This window comes from Giraffa tippelskirchi, chromosome X, assembly GCF_054371585.1.
Source record: "Giraffa tippelskirchi isolate mGirTip1 chromosome X, T2T-mGirTip1v1.2.pri, whole genome shotgun sequence".
Classification (NCBI taxonomy): domain Eukaryota; kingdom Metazoa; phylum Chordata; class Mammalia; order Artiodactyla; family Giraffidae; genus Giraffa; species Giraffa tippelskirchi.
Window position 1 is genome coordinate 17,582,614 of NC_137289.1, and position 25,075 is coordinate 17,607,688.

General features: G+C 41.2%; 1 long non-coding RNA gene across 1 annotated transcript in view; it reads right to left on the reverse strand.

Moving 5' to 3' along the window:
- Positions 1-675: 675 nt before the first annotated feature.
- The window catches only part of LOC145536185 (uncharacterized), a 34,210-nt gene continuing 9,810 nt past the window's right edge, over positions 676-25,075 (reverse strand). Inside the window, exon 2 of the long non-coding RNA XR_014075690.1 lies at positions 676-2,615. This is a non-coding gene — a long non-coding RNA (uncharacterized LOC145536185). The remainder of the gene's footprint in view (positions 2,616-25,075) is intronic.

Consider the following 25,075-nt stretch of genomic DNA (forward strand, 5'->3'; position numbering starts at 1 on the left):
CTGGAAATGACCAGCTTTTCCCCATCCTGGAGACTAGATTTTCTGTTTCCACTGCTTGGAATGTTCTTTACCCAGCTCTGGGGTTAGTTTGCTCCTTCTCACCCACCGGGTCTCAGCTGAAATAGCACCTCCCAGGAGAGACCTTCTCTGACCATCCTTTGTTTCTTTGCTTGTTTCTTTTATCATAACCCACAATTAGGTTAATTCTTTTGTCTACTTGTTTGTAGTCTGGCTCCCTCATTGGAATGAAAACTTTGCAAAGCAAGCTTGTCTTATTTCTATGAAAAATGCTGACCCTCCATAGTGGTCCCCCTTCCCCCCCATGACTCTCCCCAAGCCTCCCTCTCTATTCCCGTCATAGCTCTCCTTACAACCTGAAGTGCTCTTTCTTTGTTTTCTTCTTAATGGTCTGGCTTTCTCTACTAGACTGTGAGCTCCTTGATGGCAGAGAATGGGTCTGTCTTATTCATTTCTGTATCCCTCGTACCCAGCACAGACCCTCACACTGGATGAATATCAGAACATTAGTGTTTGTGTTTAGGACAAAACACCATGGTCACCTCTTCCTGAGTAAACACTGCTTGCTTTTTGCCTAGAATTGCGGAGGTGTTGCTGTTGAGTCCAAAGCCATTTCAGTCAAGGCTGTTATAACAAAATTACCACAGACTGGGTAGCTTATGGATCACAGAAGTTTATTTCTAACAGTTCGGGGGGCTGAGAGTCCAAGATCAAGGTGCTGAGAGATTTGGTGTCTGGTAAGAGCACTCTTCCTGGATCACAGATGGCCATCATCTCTCTGTGTCATCACATGATGGAGAGATAAAGAGAGAGTTCTCTGGGGTCTGCTTTATACGGACACTAACCCATTGATGAGGGCTCCACCCTCATGACCTAGACACCTCCCAAAGACCCACCTCGTAATATCACCACATTCAGTTCACTTCAGTTCAGTAGCTCAGACATGTCTGACTCTTTGCGACCCCATGGACTGCAGCATACCAGGTTTCCCTGTCCTTCACTGTCTACCAGAATTTGCTCAAACTCATGTTAATTGAGTTGGTGATGCCATCCAACCATCTCATTCTCTGTTGTCCCCTTCTCCTCCTGCCTTCAATCTTTCCCAGCATGAAGGTCTTTTCCAACGAGTCAGTTCTTCACATCAGGTGGCCAAAGTATTGGAACTTCAGCTTCAACATCAGTCCTTCCAATGAATATTCAGAACTGATTTCTTTCAGGATTGACTGGTTTCATCTCCTTGCAGTCCAAGGGACTCTCAAGGGTCTTCTCCAACACCACAGTTCAAAAGCATCAATTCTTTGGCACCCAGCTTTCTTTATGGTCCAACTCTCACATCCATACATGACTACTGGAAACACCATAGCTTTGACTAGACGGACCTTGTTGGCAAAGTAATGTCTCTGCTTTTTAATATGCTGTCTAGGTTGGTCATAGCTTTTCTTCAAAGGAGCAAGAGTCTTTTAATTTCATGGCTGCAGTCGCCATCCACAGTGATTTTGGAGCCCAAGAAAGTAAAGTCTGTTTCCATTGTTTCCCCATCTATTTGCCATGAAGTGATGGGACCAGATGCCATGATCTTTGTTTTCAGAATGTTGAGTTTTAAGCTAGCTTTCTCTTTCGCTTTCATCAAGAGGCTCTTTAGTTCTTCTTCACTTTCTGCCATAAGGGTGGTGTCATCTGCATATCTTAGGTTATTGAAATTTCCACTTGCAAACTTGATTCCAGCTTGTGCTTCATCCAGCCTGGCATTTCGCATGATGTACTCTGCATATAGGTTAAATAAGCAAGGTGACAATAAACACCCGTGACATACTCCTTTCCCAATTTGGAACCAGTCCGTTGTTCCATGTCTGGTTCTAACTGTTACTTCTTGACCTGCAAGCAGATTTCTCAGGAGACAGGTAAGGTTGTCTGGTATTCCCATCTCTTGAAGAATTTTCCAGTTTGTTGTGATCTACATAGTCAAAGGCTTTAGTGTAGTCAATGAAGCAGAAGTAGATGTTTTTCTGGAACTCTCTTGCTTTTTTGATGATCCAACAGATGCTGGCAGTTTGATCTCTGGTTCCTCTGCCTTTTCTAAATCCAGGTTGAACATCTGGAAGTTCTCGGTTCACGTACTGTTGAAGCCTAGCTTGGAGAATTTTGAGCATTACTTTGCTAGCGTGTGAGATGAGTGCAATTGTGCGGTAGTTTGAATATTCTTTGGCATTGCCTTTCTTTGGGATTGGAATGAAAATTGACCTTTTCCAGTCCTGTGACCACTGCTGAGTTTTCCAAATGTGCTGGTATATTGAGTGCAGCACTTTCACAGCATCATCTTTTAGGATTTGAAATAGCTCAGCTGAAACTCCATCACTTCCACTAGCTTTGTTTGTAGTGATGCTTCCTAAGGCCTACTTGGCTTTGCGCTGCAGGATGTCTGGCTCTAGGTGAGTGATCATACCATCATGGTTATCTGGGTCATTAAGATCTTTTTTGTATAGTTCTTCTGTGTATTCTTGCCACCTCTTCTTAATCTCTTCTGCTTCTTTTAGGTCCACAGCGTGTCTGTCCTTTATTGTGTCCATCTTTGCATGAAATGTTCCTGAATAAGGAGACTGTAAAAAATATAATAAATATTATATGTATATATATACATACAGTTGATTTTCAATGAAGGTGCAAAGGCAGTTATACAAGGAAAAGATTGTCTTTTCACAAATGGTACTGAAAATAGCCAGATATTCTTTTTTTAAATTTATTTTTATTTATTTATTTGTCTTCACTGGGTCTTAGTTGCAACATGCAGGATCTTTAGGTGTAGCATGTAAGATCTAGTTCCCTGACCAGGGATCAAATGAGGCCCCTGCGTTGGGACAACAGAGTCTTAGCCACTGGACCACCAGGGAAGTCCCATAGCAAGATATTCTTAATGAAAAAAAAAAATGAACCTTGAGCCCCTACATCACTGTTTACTTAAAAATTAACTTGAGATGCATCATATACCTAAATTCAGTTAAATATAATTAAAACTCTAATGCTTCTAGAAGAATATATAGGAGAATATTTTCCATGACCCAGGGATAGGCAACAGGTTTTTTACAAGACATACAAAGCACTGATATAGAATAAAAAATAAGAATAAATGAAACTTCCTCAACATAAAAAGTTTCTCATCAAAAGACACAAGTAAGAAAATGAACAGTCATGCCACAGATCGGATAAAGTGTTCATAACACACATAACAGACAAAAGACCAAAAACATAATAAAAAATGGGCAAAAGTCACTTTACAAAAGAAGGTAGATGAAGGGCCACTAAACACATGAAAATATTTTCAATGTTATTAGTCATCTGGGAAGTGCAATGAAAAATCATTTCACACCCTCTAGAATAACTAAAATAAAAATAATTGACAGCATAAAATGTCAGCGAAGATGTGGAGCAATAGAAAATCTCATGCATTGTTGGTGGAAATGGCAAACCACTTTAGACCACTGTTTACCAGATTCTTCTAAAATTAAACATACATCTTCCCTGTGACCTAACAATTTCACTCCTTAGGTGTTTATCCAAAATAAATATAATCATAGGTCCACAAAAAGACTCATATAAAGAATGCTTACATCAGCCTTATTCATATACTCAAAAACTAGTTGTTGTTGTTGTTCAGTTCCTAAGCTGTGTCCAACTCTTTTTGACCCCATGGACTATAGCATGCCAGGCTTCCCTGTCCTCCACTGTCTACCAGAGTTTGCTCAAACTCATGTTCATTGAATTGGTGATGCCACCCAACCATCTCATCCTCTGTTGACCCCTTCTCCTCCTGCCTTCAATCTTTCCCAGCATCAGGGTCTTTTCCAATGAGTCAGTTTTTCACATCAGGTGGCCAAAGTATAAGAACTTCAGCTTCAACATCAGTCCTTCCAATGAATATTCAGGACTGGTTTCCTTTAGGATGGACTGGTTGGATCTCCTTGCAGTCCAAGTGACTCTCAAGAGTCTTCTCCAACACCACAGCTCAAAAGAATCAATTCTTTGGTGTTCAGCCTTCTTTATGGTCTAACTCTCACATCCATACATGACTACTGGCAAAACCATAACTTTGACTATACAGACCTTTGGTGGAGGGCCAAAATATACATCCATGAACAGGAAAAAGGGAAAACTGTGGTAAATTAATACGCTGGAATATTAATCTCCAGTAAAAAGGAACAAACTACTTATATGTATATGCAAGAACACAGATGAATCTCAAAAATATTATGTTGAACAAAAGGAACCAGACATAAGACTATATGCCATATGATTTCATTTATATGAAGTTCAAGAGCAGACAAAATGAGTCTATGGGATAGAAATCAGATCATTGGGTGGCTGGAGGAGCATGGAGGAACTATCTGGAGTATTGGAGATATTTTATGGCTTGATTGAGGTTAGGTGGAGGTATACAACCCTTTAAACTTATGATTAATCCTATCTCTCTCTCATTCTCTCTGTTGTGTCCTACTCTTTGCAACTCCATGGACTGTAACCCGCCAGGCTCTTCTGTCCTTGGAATTTTCCAGGCACAAATACTGGAGTGGGTTGCTATTTCCTGTTCCAGGGGATCTTCCTGACCCAGGGATCACACCCATCTCTCTTGCTTCTCCTGCATTGACAGGCAGATTCTTTACCACTAGTGCCACCTGGGAAGAATTTTTATAAATTAAAATTAAATTAAAATACAATGAAAAAAACAGAAAGCCCCAAAGCCTGAAACAAGAAAAAGACTTCATATATCCAACTATTTAATTGACATCTATACTTGGATAATTATGCAGGGATCTTCAATGGAACTCAGATACTAAATGGTGGTTTCAAAATCCTTTGACACCATGAAGAAAATGAAAGAAAATCTTGTGATAGAAAATAACTGGACAAAGGACTGTTTAAAATTGGGTAAGTAGGGATCCACGCAGTCAGCTGAAGAAAGAATGTTCCAGACAGAGGGATAGCAAATGCAAAGACTCTAAGATAGGACTGAGTTTGGCACATGCCTAGAACTTAGTGAACAAGGAAAAGGAGTGGAAGATGAATCAAAGAAGCAGGGCCAGATCACAAAGGGCCATGTAGGCCATAGTGAGTAGCTTGGATTTGATTTTATGTGTGATGAGAAACCGCTGGATGGGTTAAACGTGCCCATAGTATGACTTGCATTATAAAGGATCACTCTTGTTGCTCTGTGGAGAATCAGTTTGGGGGATTGGGAATAGGAAAAGCAAAATGACCAATCAGAAGATGTGTTGGTTATTCCCCTTAACCTCTTTATCTTCTATATCATTTCATTGTCTGCCCTTCTCTGACCTCGAAGACTGATCCCTGTAGACAGCATCTCCAGGGCCCCTTTGCTGGCTGGTTTCTGGTTGAGTTTAGGCCATGGGAGGGACTGGCAGGTGGTCAGAGGTGAGAGCTGAGGGATGTGGGAACTCATTACCATTGCTCCCTGCCCCATTTCCTTCCTTCCTCAGCAAGGTACTGGCTGGGGTTTTGTTCTTGCAGCTCCTTGTGCTTTCCCCAAGGCTTCCCCATCTTTGGGTTGTTCTCTTAGGCCTGCCCTCACCTTGGTTAATAACTAATAGTTAATGGTTTACACCATTACTATTGACTATTAGTAGGTGTGACCGACTCACCTACAGCCAAACATCCTGGAGTGCAAAGTCAAGTGGGCTTTAGGAAGCATCACTACAAACAAAGCTAGTGGAGGTGGTGGAATTCCAGTTGAGCTATTTCAAATCCTCAAAGGTGATGCTGTGAAAGTGCTGCACTCGATATGCCAGCAAATTTGGAATACTCAACAGTGGCCACGGGACTGGAAAGGTCAGTTTTCATTCCAATCCAAAAGAAAGGCAATGCCAAACAATGTTCAAACTACCTCACAATTGTACTCATCTCACACGCTAGCAAAGTAATGCTCAAAATTCTCCAAGCTAGGCTTCAACAGTACGTGAACCGAGAACTTCTAGATGTTCAAGCTGGATTTAGAAAAAGCAGAGAAACCAGAGATCAAACTGCCAGCATCTGCTGGGTCATAGAAAAAGCAGGAGAATTCCAGAAAAGCACCTACTTCTACTTTATTGACTATGCCAAAGCCTTTGACTGTGTAGATCACAATAAACTGTGGAAAATTCTTCAAGAGATGGGAATACCAGACCACCTTACCTGCCTCCTGAGAAATCTGCATGCAGGTCAAGAAACAACAGTTAGAACCGGACATGGAACAATGGATTGGTTCCAAATTGGGACAGGAGTACATCAAGGGTGTTTATTGTCACCTTGCTAATAACTTATATGCAGAATACATCATGCGAAATGCCTGGCTGAATGAAGCACAAGCTGGAATCAAGACTGCAGAAAGAAATATCAATAACCTCAGATATGCAGATGACACCACTCTTATGACAGAAAGCGAAGAGGAACTAAAGAGCCTCTTGATGAAAGTGAAAGAGGAGAGTGAAAAAGCTGGCTTAAAACTCAACATTCAAAAAATGAAGATCATGGCATCCAGTCCCATTACTTCATGGCAAATAGATGGGGAAACAATGGAAACAGTGACAGACTTTATTTTCTTGGGCTCCAAAATCACTGTGGATGGCGACTGCAGCCATGAAATTAAAAGATTCTTGCTCCTTGGAAGAAAAGCTATGACCAACCTAGACAGCATATTAAAAAGCAGAGACATTACTTTGCCAGCAAGGTCCGTCTAGTCAAAGCTATGGTGTTTCCAGTAGTCATGTATGAATGTGAGAGTTGGACCATAAAGAAAGCTGAGCCCCGAAGAATTGATGCTTTTGAACTGTGGTGTTGGAGAAGACTCTTGAGAGTCCCTTGGACTGCAAGGAGATTCAACCAGTCCATCCTAAAGGAAATCAGTCCTGAATATTCATTGGAAGGACTGATGCTGAAGCTGAAACTCCAATATTTTGGCCACCTGATGGAAGAATTGACTCATTGGAAAAGACACTGATGCTGGGAAAGATTGAAGGCAGGAGGAGAAGGGGAAAACAGAGGATGAGATGGTTGGATGGCATTACCAACTCGATGGACATGAGTTTGAGCAAGCTCCAGGAGTTGGTTATGGACAGGGAAGCCTGGCGTGCTGCAGTCCATGGGGTCACAAAGAGTCAGACATGACTGAGTGACTGAACTGAATGGTTTACACATAATGGTTTATAGTAATAATATATAATATATATAGCAATAATAATATATACAGAATTATGGTTAATAATCATTATATTCTTTTTGGTTAATCTCTTTTGAGTGTGCCATCTGCTTCCACTTGTGCCCTGTATGGCACAGGTGACTGTTACAGGCAAAAAGATGTTGATGTCTTGAGCTCCAATAGTAGTGCTGAAGAAGGTGAGAAGAGGGCTGATTTGAGATATATTTTGGAGGTAGAAACCAGAGGCCATCCTTAGCTATTGGCAGGAAATCCTTAGGGACTGGTTGTGGAGGATGGGAGAAAGAAATGGAGGGAAATTCCTGGGATTGGAGCTGATTGGTGGTGCTCTTCATTGAGGTAAGAATGTCTGAGGGAGATGGAGGCTTGTAGGAGCAGAGATGAGGGAATCAAGAAGTTCTTATCTGCCATGAAAAGTTTGAGTTGCTAATTAGACATCCAAATGGAGATGTCATGAAGGCCTGTAGACATATGAGTCTGAAGCTCAGTAGAGGTGTTGGCTGGAGAAAGAAACATGGGTCCCATGAGTATGTTGTTGTATTTGAATGCAAGGGGCAGGATGAGAACACTTCGGGAGAGAGTATGTTAGGGAATTTCCATTGTATGAATTGTGACGGGAGGCAGGGCCCGCCTTCCACTGAAAAAACTGAAAATGCCGAACATTCACTCTCCCTGACCCTTGGCAGCCCAGACATGGGCAATGACCTAGGCTCAGTCAACCAAGGCCTCCTGTCCAGGACTTTGAATCTGAAGCCAGTGTTGCAAAGAAGCAAGGGACAGTTCCGAATTCCTTCTGATGGCAGCAGTTGTAGCATCCAAGTTGTCATTGGCAGTGGTTGGTGGTGACAGTGTCGTTCGGCAGTGTCCAGTCTGTTCCTGGGTGTGAGCTGGGCTGGGATGCTGACCCCTGAACTTCCCTCAGTTTCAGACCGTTTCCAAGCCTGGCTTATCAGCTTTCCTGTCAACTCTGTTTGCTACCTGATTTCCTGCCAGTGAATTCCTTTTCTCCTTAGGTTAACCAGAGTTGGTTCCTGTTGATTGCAACTAAGAACCCTTTTAGCACAATGCCTTTAACTTGGTAGGCATCCAGCAAATATGTGCTGAACAAATGTCTCAGTAAGTTTCCTCCTAACTTGAAATTAGAAGAGAATCTCAAGCTTTTCCACCATGGCTGCCATGATCTAACGGAGAGTATTCTTTTTCGTTAATTGACAACTTTCCTTGGAGTTTTCAGAGGACAGAGAAACAAGAGGTCAGCAGCTGAAGTAACTGTCATCCTAATCTAATAGGAATAAACATGGTGACTCATGGGTGAAGTCAGTTTCCTTCTAAAAATGGCATATGGGAATTATTATTCATGGGGAATGATTCTTCTCTGGATCCTCTGGTATTTAAGGATGCTCCAGAGCAACCCACCCACCATTCCCCATATTTTGAACAGCAGTTATAGAAACCTGTGAACTCTTGATTTTAAGATATGTAGCCACAATGAAGGGCTTCCCTGGTATCTCAGATGGTAAATAATCTGCCTGTAATGCAGGAGACCTGGATTTGATCCCTGAGCTGGGAGGATCCCCTGGAGAAGGAAATGGCTACCCGCTCCAGTATTCTTGCCTGGAGAATCCCATGGACAGAGGAGCCTGGTGGGCCACAGTCCATGGGGTCGCAAAGAGTCAGACATGACAGCGCGACTCACACACACAAGTACACAGACACACATAGTCACAATGAAAGCAAGGAAAACTTTTGTCCTTTGCAACTAGAATAAAGAGGTCACATTTTACTTCTCCAAACTTCTCAAGGTAATTCAATTCCTCCCTCTCCTCCAGTGCTTTTAGATGAAAGTCATCTGCTGTCTTTGAAGAGACTTAAAGAAATTATTGAAATGACTGGAGTCCAAATCTGCTCTGGTAAAAACAAACAAACAAAAAAAGCGTGAAATTATCCTATACTGTTCTATTTTATATTTTATTGATTTTGAGCTGCATCAGGGGCCATCTGCAGGGACTCCTGTAAAGAAACCAACTTTCTGTCTTACAGATAGCTCCGAACCCACAGAGGCCAGCTCCTCAGCTGTGGTGTGAACCTATTCCAGGGGAGTGTGCCATTAGTTGGAGCTCTCGCTGATGAAAAATGGAAATGTCAGTAGCTGGAAAAAATAAGTTAATTTTGAAAGGATCACTACATCTGATACCAGATCCGGTCAATTCCACCTTAATAGCTCTCTCATGTCTATATCCTCCTCCCCACCCCACTGGATCTTGGCCAATGCTTCTCTAATTTTAATATGGACACATGGGGATCTTGTTATACTGCAGATTCTGATTCCACAGGTGGGGAGTGGAGCCTGAGATTCTGCACGTGTGTCAAGTTCTGAGGTGACATACACACTGCTGATCTTGGACCACACTTTGAATAGTCAGGGTCTAGGCCACCATAACACATCTTATCTGGATATTTATGGCAGCTTTCTACCCGGTCTCCTGGCTCCAGGCTTGATCTTATTTTCAACTGATTCTTCCTACAGAAGATAGAAATGATTGGTTTAGAAGTTAATCCTGGATCTGTACCATTCTCATTTCTCTCCACTTAAATTCTCCCAATGGCTTCCAGTATTCTTAGAATACCATCCGGACCCCTTCCTGTGGCACCGAAGGTCTCTGTGCCCGTGAGCCTCCAAACCCTACACTCCTCCATAGCACTGAGCACTCTGATCCTCCCACATTGCTGGTGTTTGCTCATATCTCCTTGTCTTCGCAAGTCTTGCTGGTACTTCTTCAGCTGGGGCTGCTTCCCTCTGTTGCCTAGTGAATTATTCTGCTAAGGCTTTTCTTTTCCTCCACAGCTCCTGCCTCTTTCACAGAGTGGGGACCTCTCCCTATGGGTTCCCATGGTACCCTGAAAATATCTCTACCACCAATTTTATCAAACTGCGTTGTAATTGTTTATATGGTTATCCCTAGTACTGCTAAACTGTGAGCTTATTGAAAGCATAGAGACTTCCTTTCTTCCTTCCTGTCTCCCTCCTCTTCCTCCTTCCTTCTCTCCCTTCCTTTTTTCTTCTTCCTCTCCCTCCTCTTCCTCCCCTCTCCCTCCCTTCCTGCCTCTCTTTTCTCTTTCTCCCTCCTTCCCTCCCTCTCTCCCTCCATCCTTCCTTTCTGTCACACTGGAGTCCATGCCCTGCTTAAAATACCATATGGCATTATGTTCTTGGTGATTCTTCTTTTTAAAGTATATATTTATTTATTTTATTTTTGGCTGTGCTTCAGGCACAGCCAAAGGCTCTAGAGGAGAGTCCTTCCTTGCCTCCTCCAGGTTCTGTTGGCTTCCGATATTCCCTAGCTTGTGGCTGCACCACTCCAATCTCTGCCTCCATCCTCAAACAGCTTTCTCCTCTTCTCCTTGTATCTGTGTCATGTTTGTCTTATATTAGGACACATCATTAGATTTAGGTTCCATCCAGATAATCCAGATGATCTCTGAACCCTTAACCTAATTATATCTGTGAAGATCTTTTTTACAAATAAGAGTACATTCACGGGTTCTAAAGGTTAGATAGTAGACATATCTTTTGAAGGTCACCAGTTAGCCTACTACAGTTGGTGACATAACATTAACAGGTCCTGCCATGACCATCTCAAGTGCATTTGAGTCCCCACACTTCTGAATACTAGTCCTTTTCAAATGTGTCAGTCCTTACACAGGAAAAAGAAAAACAAAGTCAGATTAGGTGTGCATTAATCTTTACACTGAAATATTATAATGTGCAGCCAACCAGTTTGTATTTAGACAATAGCGTCCTTGTCTGTCCTTCCAGACAACCACTGGGGTGGTACTCAAAATACTGCACAACTGATCTGTTGCAGGTACCAACCCATCACAATGGACCCCACAGCCCATCAGGATGGCACCCACTATAACCAACAGGCACTTCTATGCTGGTGTCTATTGGCAACAACGCAGCAGTAACTAATTCCTCACATTTAGGTAGTCACTTGGTTTTCAGTGATTTTTCATACTATTGATACTATTTGGTTTCCACAATGGCACTGTGAACATAGTGGGGCATGTTATTTCACAGATAACTGAACAAAATCAGAGGAGTTGCCCGACTCACCTTGGATTGCTCAGTGATGTGAGGCAGATGCCAGCCTGGAGCTCTTTTAATTCCTAGTCCAGGACTGACTTTCCTTCACCAGGTGGGGCCTGCTAGCATAGACTTAGTTTTCTTTGCAATGAACATAACATCCATAGAAGATGAGGGCCAGACATCTCTTTAGGAAGTTAATGGAGGAGCCAGGCCAATGGCCAAAACCCAAAATACCTTCAGGAGCTGGCAGATAAACTGAGTGCAGCCACCCGCATAAGGTGGACAGAGAGCATGGTGGAGCATGTGCTGATCTGGAAAGCACATGTCCCTCCTAAAGATGTTTAAAATCAGATTTGTAGTAACTCTGATGTAGCCAGAGTTATAAACAAAACAACTCTGTTGGCCTTATTAAGCCCATAGGATACCTGTGTGTACCCTCTGATATACCAACCATCTCAATGACAGATGACAGAATTGAGATGCAGACAGGCCAAGTAATTCACCCAAAGTCATATCACTTGTTACTGACAGCTGAGATTAGAGAACAAACTAGTGGTGACCAGTGGGGAGAGGGGAGGAGCAAGATAGGGGTAGGGGATTAAGAAATATAAACTACTATGTATAAAATAAATAAGCTATAGGATATATTGTACAGTAGAGGGAATTGAGCCAATATTTTATAATAACTTAAATTGGAGTAGGTTTGTGACATTGTACAGGAGACAGAGATCAAGATCATCCCCAAGAAAAAGAAAAGCAAAAAAGCAAAATGGCTGTCTGAGGAGGCTTTATAAATAGCTGTGAAAAGAAGAGAAGTGAAAAGCAAAGGAGAAAAGGAAAGATATACCCGTTTGAATGCAGAGTTCCAAAGAAGAGCAAGGAGAGATAAGAAAGCCTTCCTTAGCAATCAATGCAAAGAAATAGAGGAAAACAATAGAATAGGAAAGACTAGAGATCGGTTCAAGAAAATTAGAGATACCAAGGGAATATGTCATGCAAAGATGGGCTCAACAAAGGACAGAAATGATATGGACCTAACAGAAGCAGAAGATATTAAGAAGAGGTGGCAAGAATACACAGAAGAACTACACAAAAAAGATCTTTACGACCCAGATAATCACGATGGTGTGATCACTCACACTTACCTAGAGCCAGACATCCTGGAATGTGAAATCAAGTGGGCCTTAGGAAGCATCACTATGAACAAAGCTAGTGGAGGTGGTGGAATTCCAGTCGAGCTATTTCAAATCCTGAAAGATGATGCTGTGAAAGTGCTGCACTCAATGTGTCAGCAAATTTGGAAAACTCAGCAGTGGCCACAGGACTGGGAAAGGTCAGTTTTCATTCCAATCCCAAAGAAATGCAATGTCAAAGAATGCTCAAACTACTGCACAATTGCACTCATCTCACACACAAGTAAAGTAACGCTCAAAATTCTCCAAGCCAGGCTTCAATAATACGTGAACTGTGAACTTCCAGATGTTCAAGCTGGTTTTGGAAAAGACAGAGGAACCAGAGATCAAATTGCCAACATTTGCTGGGTCATCAAAAAAGCAAGAGAGTTCCAGAAAAACATCTATTTCTGCTTTATTGACTATGCCAAAGCCTTTGACTGTGTGGATCACAATAAACTGTGGAAAATTCTTAAAGAGATGGGGATACCAGACCACCTGACCTGCCTCTTGAGAAACCTGTATGCAGATCAGGAAGCAACAGTTAGAACTGGACATAGAACAACAGACTGGTTCCAAATAGGAAAAGGAGTACGTCAAGGCTGTATATTGTCACCCTGCTTATTTAACTTATATGCAGAGTACATCATGAGAAATGCTGGACTGGGTGAAGCACAAGCTGGAATCAAGATTGCCAGGAGAAATATCAATAACCTCAGATATGCAGATAACACCACCCTTATGGCAGAAAGTGAAGAAGAACTAAAGATCCTCTTGATGAAAGTGAAAGAGGAGAGTGAAAAAGTTGACTTAAAGCTCAACATTCAGAAAACTAGGATCATGGCATCCGGTCCCATCTCTTCATGGCAAATAGATGGGGAAACAGTGGAAACAGTGGCTGACTTTATTTTTCTGGGCTCCAAAATCACTGCAGGTGGTGATTGCAGCCATGAAATTAAAAGATTCTTGCTCCTTGGAAGGAAAGTTATGACCAACCTAGATGGCATATTAAAAAGCAGAGACATTACTTTGCCAACAAAGGTCTGTCTAGTCAAGGCTATGGTTTTTCCAGTGGTCGTGTATGGATGTGAGAGTTGGACTATAAAGAAAGCTGAGCATAGAAGAATTGATGCTTTTGAACTGTGGTGTTGGAGAAGACTCTTGAGAGTCCCTTGGACTGCAAGGAGATCCAATCAGTCCATCCTAAAGGAGATCATTCCTGCGTGTTCATCAGAAGGACTGATGTTGAAGCTGAAACTCAAATATTTTGGCCACTTAATGCAAAGAGCTGACTCATTTGAAAAGACCCTGGTCTTGGGAAAGATTGAAGGCATGAGGAAAAGGGGACGACAGAGGATGAGATGGTTGGATGGCGTCACTGACTCAATGGACATGAGTTTGGGTAAACTCCAGGAGTTGGTGATGGACAGGGAGGCCTGGTGTGCTGTGGTTCGTGGGGTCACAAAGAGTTGGACAGGACTGAGCGACTGAACTGGACTGAACTATCAAAATATGAAATCAGTATGTTGTATACCTGAAACTAATATAATACTGTAAATCAATAATACCTCAATAAAATACATTTTAAAAATGTTACAATGCTTTAAAAAAATGAGCTCTTCTCACTCTCTGCCCAGTCCTCCTTCCATCCTTACCTGTGAGCAGCACTTGCCTCTACACTTCCCTGATTGGTGTACCACCCTGGGATTGTGTCTCATAATTCAGGTTTTTACTATCCCTGTAAGGACTTCCCTCATAGCTCAATTGGTAAAGAATCTGCCTGCAGTGCAGGAGACCCGGCTTCGATTCCTGGGTTCGGAAGATCCCCTGGAGATGGAAACGGTAACCCACTCCAGTCTTCTTGCCTGGAGAATCCCATGGACAGAGGAGCCTGGCAGGCTTTAGTCCATGGGGTCGCAAGAGGTGGACACAACTTAGCGACTAAACCACCACCACTATCCCTGTGGTGCCATACTCTTTTGCTCCTCCTAATCAAAATTCCCCAAACCTTCTCCCTGTTCTCCATAGCCCTGCTCCATATTTGGTTGAAGCTGCAAAAGAAATTCACGCAAAGGCAGCAATGAGATGCAAGAGCTTAAGGTGAATTAGTGTAGCCAGTTGGGTCAGCTGTTATGCCAAGTCAAGGATTCAGTCTCTTTATTGCTAAGTCATTAGGGAAAGCAATATAACATCATGAGGAAGAGTTTGGGATCTCTAGTTATAGAGACCTGGGTTCAAATCCTGACTGTGTGACTTTGGGATAGTTACTCACCCTCTCTGTGCCTTAGTTTCATTCTCTGAAAAATGGTTATTATACTCATTTCTTTTTCCTAGCACTACTATGAGGATTAGAGAGAGTATATGCAGAGCTCTTAACACAGTGTCTGACATTTGGTAATTCATCAGAAATTATAGATTTTGAAAATAAAATCTTAGACCATAAAAAAAGATGCATCTCATATGAGCATTCCTTGGCAGTCTAGAAGCTTCTATGCTCCAGGCCTGACTGAGGTTCAGAAAAGAGAAGGGTGAGGAGGGAGACAAAGTCCTCTGGGTCAAATGGTGTTCCCACATGCTAACGTATATAGAGAGCTATCACCATCACATCATCTTTTTGTAAGCAAGAGGTTTTTCATATATTTTAACCATAAATGGGAGTTCCTTGGCAGGGCTATTTTGTGGTGGACCAAGAATAAATTCCAGAGAAGGCAATGGCAACCCACTCCAGTACTCTTGCCTGGAAAACCCCACGGATGGAGGAGCCTGGTAGGCTGCAGTCCATGGGGTCGCTAAGAGTCGGACACGACTGAGCGACTTCACTTTCACTTTTCACTTTCATGCACTGGAGAAGGAAATGGCAACCTACTCCAGTGTTCTTGCCTGGAGAATCCCAGGGATGGGGGAGCCTGGTGGGCTGCCATCTGTGGGGTCGCACAGAGTCAGACACGACTGAGGCGACTTAGCAGCAGCAGCAGCAAGAATAAATTCATAGGAAGAGAGTAATCACGGAATAGACAAATTGGAGCCAATATGAAGAATTTGGGATGTGAGCCAGAAAACACTAAGAAGCCAGAGATAGACAACGAATAAAGCACAAGTGAAAGAAAAGAGGGACAGACTCCATAACTCTGTGTTCTGCTCAAGATTTCTTATCAATAACTGGAATAAAGACCAAAGGACAAATTCATTGAATTTGGGAGGGGCATATAACTTGGAAGGGATGGTTAAACAGCTTACATGACAGAATTAGGTTTCAAAAAGACCCAGAAAGAAATCTGACTTCCTGGTCTAATCAACATGGAAAAGCCCCTCTAACAACTAAAAAAACCCAAAAAACAAAAAACCTGACATAAAAAAAAATGAAGACTTTAAAAGGTGGAAAGAAGAAGATGGACTTGACTAGGGACCCCAAGACTTCAGGAAGGACAAAGCTGTGAGTTCTCTGGGTTTCCCCTTGCCTCTGATGTATCCAGAACAGAGAGCCGGGAAAGTCTGCAACCTGGAACCATCAACAGGCACAAACAAGAAAAGCTCTTTGAGGGGCTTTCTCTCCTTACCCAAAGGACTAGAAAAAGGGTGGCCTAATACAACAGAAAATCTTTTTGACAACACCTGCCCCACCCCAGCTAAACACCAGTCTGTGTGTCTACACCTCTACCCATACCACACTGAACTGATTACAGAAGCTATATAATAAGGCTTCCATGGGATGGTAGCATGATCTCTCCCAGTTTATGCTTCTTTTACAACACTGGTTCAAGCTCAAGTTCTTGCCTTTCCATTTTGAGTGGGTGCTTATAATACTGATTTGCATTATTTCTTCTTTTCTAATGTAATGCTGTAAATTCTAATGTAGAATTTAGTGCTGTAAATTTCCCTTCAGTACTACTGTAATTGTGTCCCACAAATTTTAATGTGTTATTCTTTCACTGTCATTTTGTACAATGTTTTGTTTGAGTTCCCTTGAGCCTCCTTCTTTGACCCATGGATTATTTAGAACTATGTTGCTTAGTTCCCAAGTGTTTGGAGATTTTTCTGTTATCTTTGTGTTAGTTTCTAGTTTCTAGTTGGTTTAGAGTTTGATTCCACTGGGGCTGGAGAGCTCACTTTGTGTGATTGGAACTCTTTTAAATTTGTTGGGGTTTGTTTTATGGCCAAAGATAGAGTCTATCTTGATGAATGTTCCATGGGCACTTCAAAATTATGTGTATTCTGCTATTATTGGCCAGACAGTTCTGTAAATGTCCATTAGATACTGTTGGTTAATGATATTGTTGACTTCTTCTATACCCTTGCTGATTTTCTATCTAATTTTTCTATCAATTGCTTAGAATATGGCACTGAAGTCTTCAACTATAATTGTGGATCTTCTGTCCCTCCTTTCAGCTGTATTAGTTTTTGCTTCATGTAGATGAAACTCTGTTGTTTGATGAATACATGTTTAGCATCACTGTCTTCTTCATGAATTGATCCTTTTATCCTTATATACATTTCCTCTTTTACGTGGTAAGTTTCTGTTTTCCATTTGAAGTCTACTCTATATGACATTAATATAGCCACTCCTACTTTTAAAGAAAATTAATCAGTGTGCAATATATCTTTTCCTACCCGTTTACTTTCAACCTACTTATGCTGTTATGATTGAAGTGGGTTTCTTGGAGAGAGCATTAAGTTGGGTTACGCTTTTTAATTTACTCTAACATTCTCCTTCTTTTAATTGATAGATTTAGACCAACTAAATTTAATACAATTATTGATGTTAGGATTTAAATCTGTTAGTTTATTGCTTTCTCTTTGTTCTGTTTTTTCTTGCCTTCTTATGGATCACTTGAACATTTTCTAGAATTACATTTTGACTCATCTGTATTTGATGCTTTTGAACTGTGGTGCTAGAGAAGACTCTTGAGAGTCCCTTGGACAGCAAGGAGATTAAGCTAGTCAATCCTAAAGGAAATCAACCCTGAATATTCATTGGAAGGACTGGTGCTGAAGGTGAAGCTCTAATATTTTGGCCACCTGATGCGAAGAGATGGCTCATTGGAAAAGACCCTGATGTTGGGAAATATGGAAGGCAGAAGGAGAAGGGGATGACAGAGGATGAGATGGTTGGATGGCATCACCAACTCAATGGACATGAGTTTGAGCGAACTCTAGGAGATGGTGAAAGACAGGGAGCAGTCCTTGGAGTAGCAAAGAATCAGGCATGATTTAGTGACTGAACAACAACAATATTTGAAAAATGAAGAGGTTAAATTATCCTACCAACATTCTCTTTATGATGACATATAAATTCCCTAAGATGATACAGGCTTTCTCTCCAATGCTTCTTACTTCCTCCTGAGCCCTCCCTGGCAGAATCTTTAACATTCTTATTTCTATCAACAGTCTGTCCAGGCCAATATAGGATTTTTCTATCATGCTTTCTAAAAAATTTCCAGCCTCCACTCATTACCCATTTACAAAGTCACTTCCACATATTTAGTTATTTGTTACAGCAGCACTTCCCTGATAGAAAATCTGTATCAGTAAGGTTTCAGAGAAACAGAACCAATGTAAAATATATTTTGAGGTTTATTGCAAGAAATTGGCTTATGCAATTGTGGGGGCTGGCTAGACAAGTCTGAATTCCACAGAGTAGACCAACAGGAAGGGAACTCTTAGGACAGTCAGTCATGAGTTGAAGCTGCTGTCCAGAGGCAGAATTTCTTCTTCAGGGAAATCTTAACTCTATTGTCAAAAGCTTTCACCTGATTGAACCAGGCCCACCCAGATTATCTAGGATAATGTCCCTTACTCAAAGTCAACTGATTATATACTTTAAACACATCTACAAAATATTTTCATAGCAACATTTGGATTAGTATTTGATTGAATAATTGGGGTCTATAGCCTAGCCAAGGACACATGAAACTGGCCATCATAGACTGTAAATAACCACATTCATCTTTTAAAACTGTTTGATGGCATATACTAAAGCTAAACATATATGTCCTTTATGACTCAGCAAGTATCCTTCTAGGTTTAGACCTAAAATAAACCCATATATTCACCAAAAGTCATGGAAAAGAAGGTTCATGACAGCATTTATTTGTATTAGCTTGAAATTGGAAACAATCCAATTCTCCATCAATGGGAGAATGAATTAACAAAGTGTGGCAATACATTCAATGAACTACTACTTAGCAACAAAAAAGAACAATCTACTACTATATGCAACAGTACAGATGACTCTCACAGACATAATGGATGAGCAAAGAAAGTTATTCAAAGTTGAGTACACTTTGTATGATTCCATTTATATCCAGTTCAAAACTGGGCAAAACTAATCTACAGTGTTAGAAATCAGGATAGTAGTTACTTGGGGTGGGAATTATTGACTGGAAAGAGGCACAAGCAAGCCTTTTGGGCACTGGTAATGTTCTGTTTCTTGATCTGAATGGTGGTCACAGTGATGTGTGTGTGTGTGTGTGTGTATGCCATGTGTGAAGATCAATCAAGCTGTATAATTAAGACCTATGTGCTTAAATTATAGCTTAAGAAAAAATTAAAATAGTAAAAACATCCAGACAAGCTAGGAAAATGAGTTTAAACTAATAAAAATAGTCTTTAATGTCTAACAATTTTAAAGTAGAGCCTGAAGAAGACCTGATTTGGCAGCATGGAGAAAGACTTGGGGGCTTCAACTGACCACAAGTTCTGTGAGTTAGCAATATGATGTGGCAATTTTAAAAGTGCAAGTAATTTAACTCACCTTAACAGATACAAAGTCTCTCTTATATTTCACCTTGTTGATTACAGCCCATCATTTTCAAATCTCTTTGGATCTTAATTCTGTTATGTAGGACAAAATAGGGTTGTAGAAAGAACATTTAAGTTTGAAAATAAAGCCTTGGAATAATCTTCCTAACTAAGACAACAATCTAAAGTTGAGCAAAAGTCCAATGAGTTGTTTTCTTTGTAACTGGACTTAGATTTAGAGACCAGATGCAACACATTTCAAAAGTTGTTGACAAATTTAAGAGGAACCAGAGGCCAAGAGTTAGGATGTTAATGAGAAGTAACCCTGCCATATACGGAAGCACTTGAGACAAACAACTAAGGAGGGATGTGGAAGAGTTTTTATTCTGAATATTAGAAGGGCTGGCATTTGAAAGAGGGCACATCTGTTCACCACTAAGGACGGAGCTAAAGCTGCAGTAAGTTTAACAATGAAACTGACCTGATTCCACTATATTAAGAAGGAATCTTAAAACTCAACATTCAGAAAACTAAGATCATGAATCTGGTCCCATCACTTCATGGCAAATAGATGGGGAAACAGTGAGAGACTTTAGCTTTTGGGGCTCCAAAATCACTGCAGATGGTGACTGCAGCCATGAATTTAAAAGGCATTTGCTCCTTGGAAGAAAAGCTATGACCAACCTAGACAGCATATTAAAAAGCAGAGACATTACTTTGCCAACAAAGGTCCGTCTAGTCAAGGCTATGGTTTTTCTAGTATGTATGGATGTGAGAGTTGGACTATAGAGAAAGCTGAACGCCGAAGAATTGATGCTTTTGAACTGTGGTGTTGGAGAAGACTCTTGAGAGTCCCTTGGACTGCAGGGAGATCAACCCAGTCAATCCTAAAGGAAATCAGTCCTAAATATTCATTAGAAGGACTGATGCTGAAGCTGAAGCTCCAAATACTTTGGCTACCTGATACGAAGAACTGACTCATTGGAAGACCCTGATGCTGGGAAAGATTGAAGGTGGGAGGAGAAGGGGACGATAGAGGATGAGATGGTTGGAAGGCATCACCGACTCAATGGAGATGAGTTTGAGTAAGCTCCGGGAGTTGGTGATGGACAGGGAAGCCTGGCGTGCTGCAGTCCATGGGGTCACAAAGAGTTGGACACGACTGAGTGACTGAACTGAACTTTCATGCTAGGGTCTTTGTGAAAGAAGGAGAGCCGGGGACTTCCCTGGCAGTCCAGTGGCTAAGACTCCATGCTGTCAATGTAGGGGGCCCAGATTCAATCCCTGGTCAGGGAACTAGATCTTGCATACACAACTAAGGCCCAGTGTAGCGAAATAGACATTAAAAAAAAAAAAAGGAGGAGAGTTGGCCATCATTTAAGAGTTTAACCAGTTGCTGAATGACCTTGGGCTAGGCAGTTTTCAGAGGAGTCCTGCTGCATTGTGCCTCTTTCCAGATATGGAGAAGCAAAGAATATCACTGAGGAGAAGGAAGGTGAAGTCTCAAAGAAAGGAAAATGACACCTATGTTCACACCTGGGCTTCCCAGGCGGCGCTAGTGGTAAAGAACTCAACTGACAATGCAGGAGACATAAGAGATGCGGGTTCAATCCCTGGGTTGGGAAGATCCCCCAGGGGAGAACATGGCAATCCATTCCAGTATTCTTGCCTGGAGAATCCCATGGACACACGAGCCTGACAGTATATGGTTCATAGGGTCCCAAAGAGTTGGACACGACTGAAATATCTTAGCACACACACATGTTTAATCATTACTCTCCATTTGCAATCTCTTAAATGTGGTCATTGGGGATGCCTGTAAAGGTAAAGCATCACATATTTTTAACTAGAAATGGACCAGAAATAGAAAGTAAGATTATTGTAACTTCCCCGAGGTGCTTCTGTAAAATGGAGCCAATATCAACCTTCAACATTATGTTTTCAGAAAAGAGAGATCAGTTTCAAATGCTGTCTAAACCCTCCAGTTTATTTATGGGACCACCCATTTAAAAATTTTGCCTCTGTGAAGCAGCATAGAAAACACCTTATTGTGACTCTTTTTGAGAATGTTCTCTTCAACTACAATCTTCTCGTCCCTCCCAAACTAAAGTCCACCTACATAGAAAATCCACCAGATCTGTATGCTCATGATAGATAAAGCGATCTTGCTTTCACTGTATTTAATTTAGCAGTTGTTGTTGTTGTTTAGTTGCTAAGTCATGTCCTACTCTTTCACCACCCCATGGACTGTATTCTGCCAGGCTCCTCTGTCCATGGGATTTTCCAGGCAAGAATACTGGAGGGAGGTGCCATTCCCTTCTGTAGGGGATCTTCCCGACCCAGGGATCAAGCCCGAGTCTCCTACATTTCAGGCAGATTCCTTACTGCTGAGCCACCAGGGAAGCCTATTTAATTTAGTAGAGATGGCATCAAATATAAAGGATTATGCCAGCAAATGTTGGTCAATCTGACCCTGTCCAGAATGCAATGCTTATTTTATTATATGGCTGCAAAAATATTGTCACAAGTATCTGTGACTATCTGTAAAGTACATAAAGTTATTAAAACACATTCTTTTACTAAAGCAGTACAAAACATTACATAAACAAATCAAGCTAGAAGCAAGCATATTTCATTTGCTTAATTAGCACTAAGGAAGTCACCGAAGCAAAGCATCTGATGGGCTGGCAGGAAGAAGGGAGATAATTTCAGGGGTGGTATGACATGATAAATTGCCTCTGCTGTACATAATTTTCACTCCAGAAAATAATTCATCTCCCACGCTCATCACATTGTTCTTTCAATGCATATGTCAGTTCCATCATCTCCAGTGCCTCGGCAGGACCAAGTTTGTCCTTTGTGGCTGGAATTCCAAAGATGCAAAACCATGAAACTAAAATAAACTCACAAAGCACAGCCTAATGGACATCTTCTAAAATGTAAATGTCATTATTTTGGTCCCTTTTACATGTTTTCATGGAGAGTATAGAGTGCCCCATGGAATAATACCCTTTTGCGACAAGACAGCTTGAGAGGAGGCATGAGCATCCACACCGTGATCCAATGGAGGCTTGGTTTAGAGTTCTAGCACTCATCAGTTGTGTGAGTTTGAGCAGTTCACTTAACTCTTCCTCATCTGCAAAATATGCATATAATACGACTTCCTAGGGTTGTTAAGAAAAGGCAGTGCCATGCATGTAAGGTATACACCGTTTGTGTCTGTTGTTAGTAAATGGTACTTGGTATTAGGATTCAGTGGTTTAACAAATATTTATTGAGCACCTATTTGCCTAGCACTGTTCTAGGTGCTTGGAACACAGTAGTGAATAAAGAAACCAAAGTCCCTTCATTAATAGATCTTAAATCGACTGAATGGAAACAAATAATTTAAAAAAGTAAAAAGTGTAGCTTGTCAGAAAGTGATAATGACTATGGAAAAATCGTAGCAGGGAAATCGAAGAAGGAGAGCTGGGGTTGAGAGTGGGGTTGCAGGCTTTGATGGGTGGTCACCTACGATGGTGACATGTGAGCAAAGATCTGAAAGAGGTGAATGAGTGAGCCAGGAGCCAGGAGGCTGTCTTCGAGAAGTATGTTTCAGGCAGAGGGAACAACAACTCGAAAATCCTAAAACAGAAATGTGCATGGGGTGTTCAGAACAGCAGGGAGGACAGTGTAGAGTGGTATGAATGATGGGGAGAGGAGTAGGAAATAAGGTCAGAGAAGTAATGCAGACGAGATCATGTAAGGCCATACACTGTCTGGCATGTTGTAGCAGGTGCTATGTATGTAAAAAAGTAGTCTTATATAACATCATCATCATTACCAGACACAAATGTTTAAAGAACCACCTTTTTCTGGGTTAAAAGCTATAGAAGGCACAAGGGTGACAGCAGAGAGATTTTTAAAATAACCAGATGAGAGACGATAGCAGCTGAGACAAGAGTAACTGCAGTGGAGGTTGTGAGACACGGTCAGATTCTGGCTATAGTTTGAAGTTAGAGACAGCAGAACTTTCTGATTTAGTAAACATGGGGTGTGAGTGGAAGAGAGGAGTCAAAAATGACTGCAAGGTTTTTGTGCCTCAGTAACTGGAAGGATGGACCTGTTGTGATCTGACCTGAAGACCATACGGGTGGAGCAGATTCTAGGAGATCGGCAACTTCTTTTGACCATGTTAAGTCTGTGATGTCTGTTAGACACCAAGCAGACAGGTTAAGTGGAAAGTTGGATATCTAAGTCTAGCATTTGGGACAGAGGTCCATGCTGGTATTATCAGTGTATGAATTGTGTTAAAAGTCATGGAACTGGATCACCAAAGAGTAAGGACAAAGAGGAAGAGGAGCTGAGCCCTGGAGCACTCCAATGTTAAGAAGTTAGGGAAAAGAATAGGCAAAGTCATGGAGATGGAAAGTAGATATATGGTTGTCAGGGGCTGAAGGTAGGGATGGAGAGTGACTGTTGATGGTTAAGGGGTTACTTTTTGGGGAGATGAAAATATTCTGGAACTGGATCATTGTAATGATTGCCAACTCCATGACTATCCTGTAAACCACTATAAAAGGGTAAATTTTATGGTATATGAATTAAATCTCACTTAAAAAAAAGAAGTTGGAGAGAAGAGGAGGATTCAACAAAGGAGACTGAGAAGTGGTCAGTGAAGTGGAAAGAAAACCAAGACAGTGGACTGTCCTGGAAAGGAAGAGGAAAAAATGTTTCAATAGAAGCATATCAAATGCTGTGAAGACCTTACCTACATTGCAGCTACATCATTGGATTTAGCATCATGAAGGTCATTGATGATCCTGAGAAGAGCCATTTAGGTGGAATAGTGGGAGTGAAGCCTTGACTGGAGTGAGATGGGGGAAAAAATCCATTGGTCACTGTTGGAGGATGATGGGGATTCAATTCATTATTTTGAAAACTGGAAAATAGAATCAACACTACCTCCCGCCTTTCTAGGAAAATGGTACCACTATAAAACCATATAGCAGATGAGGGGGCATTTCTCTCTATAGAAGTATTTCTAGCTAAAAAGTGAAGATAGGATGATGGAATTCTAATAATGCCATATTGCAATCCTTGGTGGAAATCTATGCATTAGATATGCAATATTAGCAATAACTGCTAACATCAACTAGGAGGCATTATCATACTCCTGTACCTCTTAATGGAAGCATATGCCACTATCAATGAAGCAGTTTTGCTTTAAAAAAAATATCAACCTAAATCTGATTAAACCTTTAGATTTGACTACCAATGTACAGAAAACACAGGAGACAAAGGAGCATGTTAAATAAAACTACAGGGCTGCAGTCAGTAAACTAGAGGATGTGGAGGATTTTAAAGGATAAACAAGTTCTTTCCAATAAATGAATTCTAGGGGCAAAAAAAGAGGTAGAAGTGGAATACTGATGACACTAAATGTTGGCAAGGATTTAGAGAAGCAGGAACTCTCATTCATTGCTGGTGGGAGTGTAAAATGGTACAGTCACTTTGGAAGACAGTTTGGTGGTATCTTACAAAATGAAACATACTCTTACCATATGATCTGACGATCATGCTCCTTGGTATTTACCCAAAGGAGCTAATTTATGTCACATGGATATTTATAGCAGCCTTATTCATAATTGTCAAAACTTGGAAGCAAGCAACCAAGATGTACTTCAATAGGGAAGTGGATAAATAAACTGTGGAACATCCAGAAAATGGAATATTATTCAGCGTTTAAAAAGAAATTAGCTATCAAACCATGAAAAGACATGAAGGAAACTTAAATGCATACTACTACATGAAAGAAGCCTATCTTTTAAAGCTACATACAGTCTGATTCCAACTATATGACATTCTGGAAAAAGT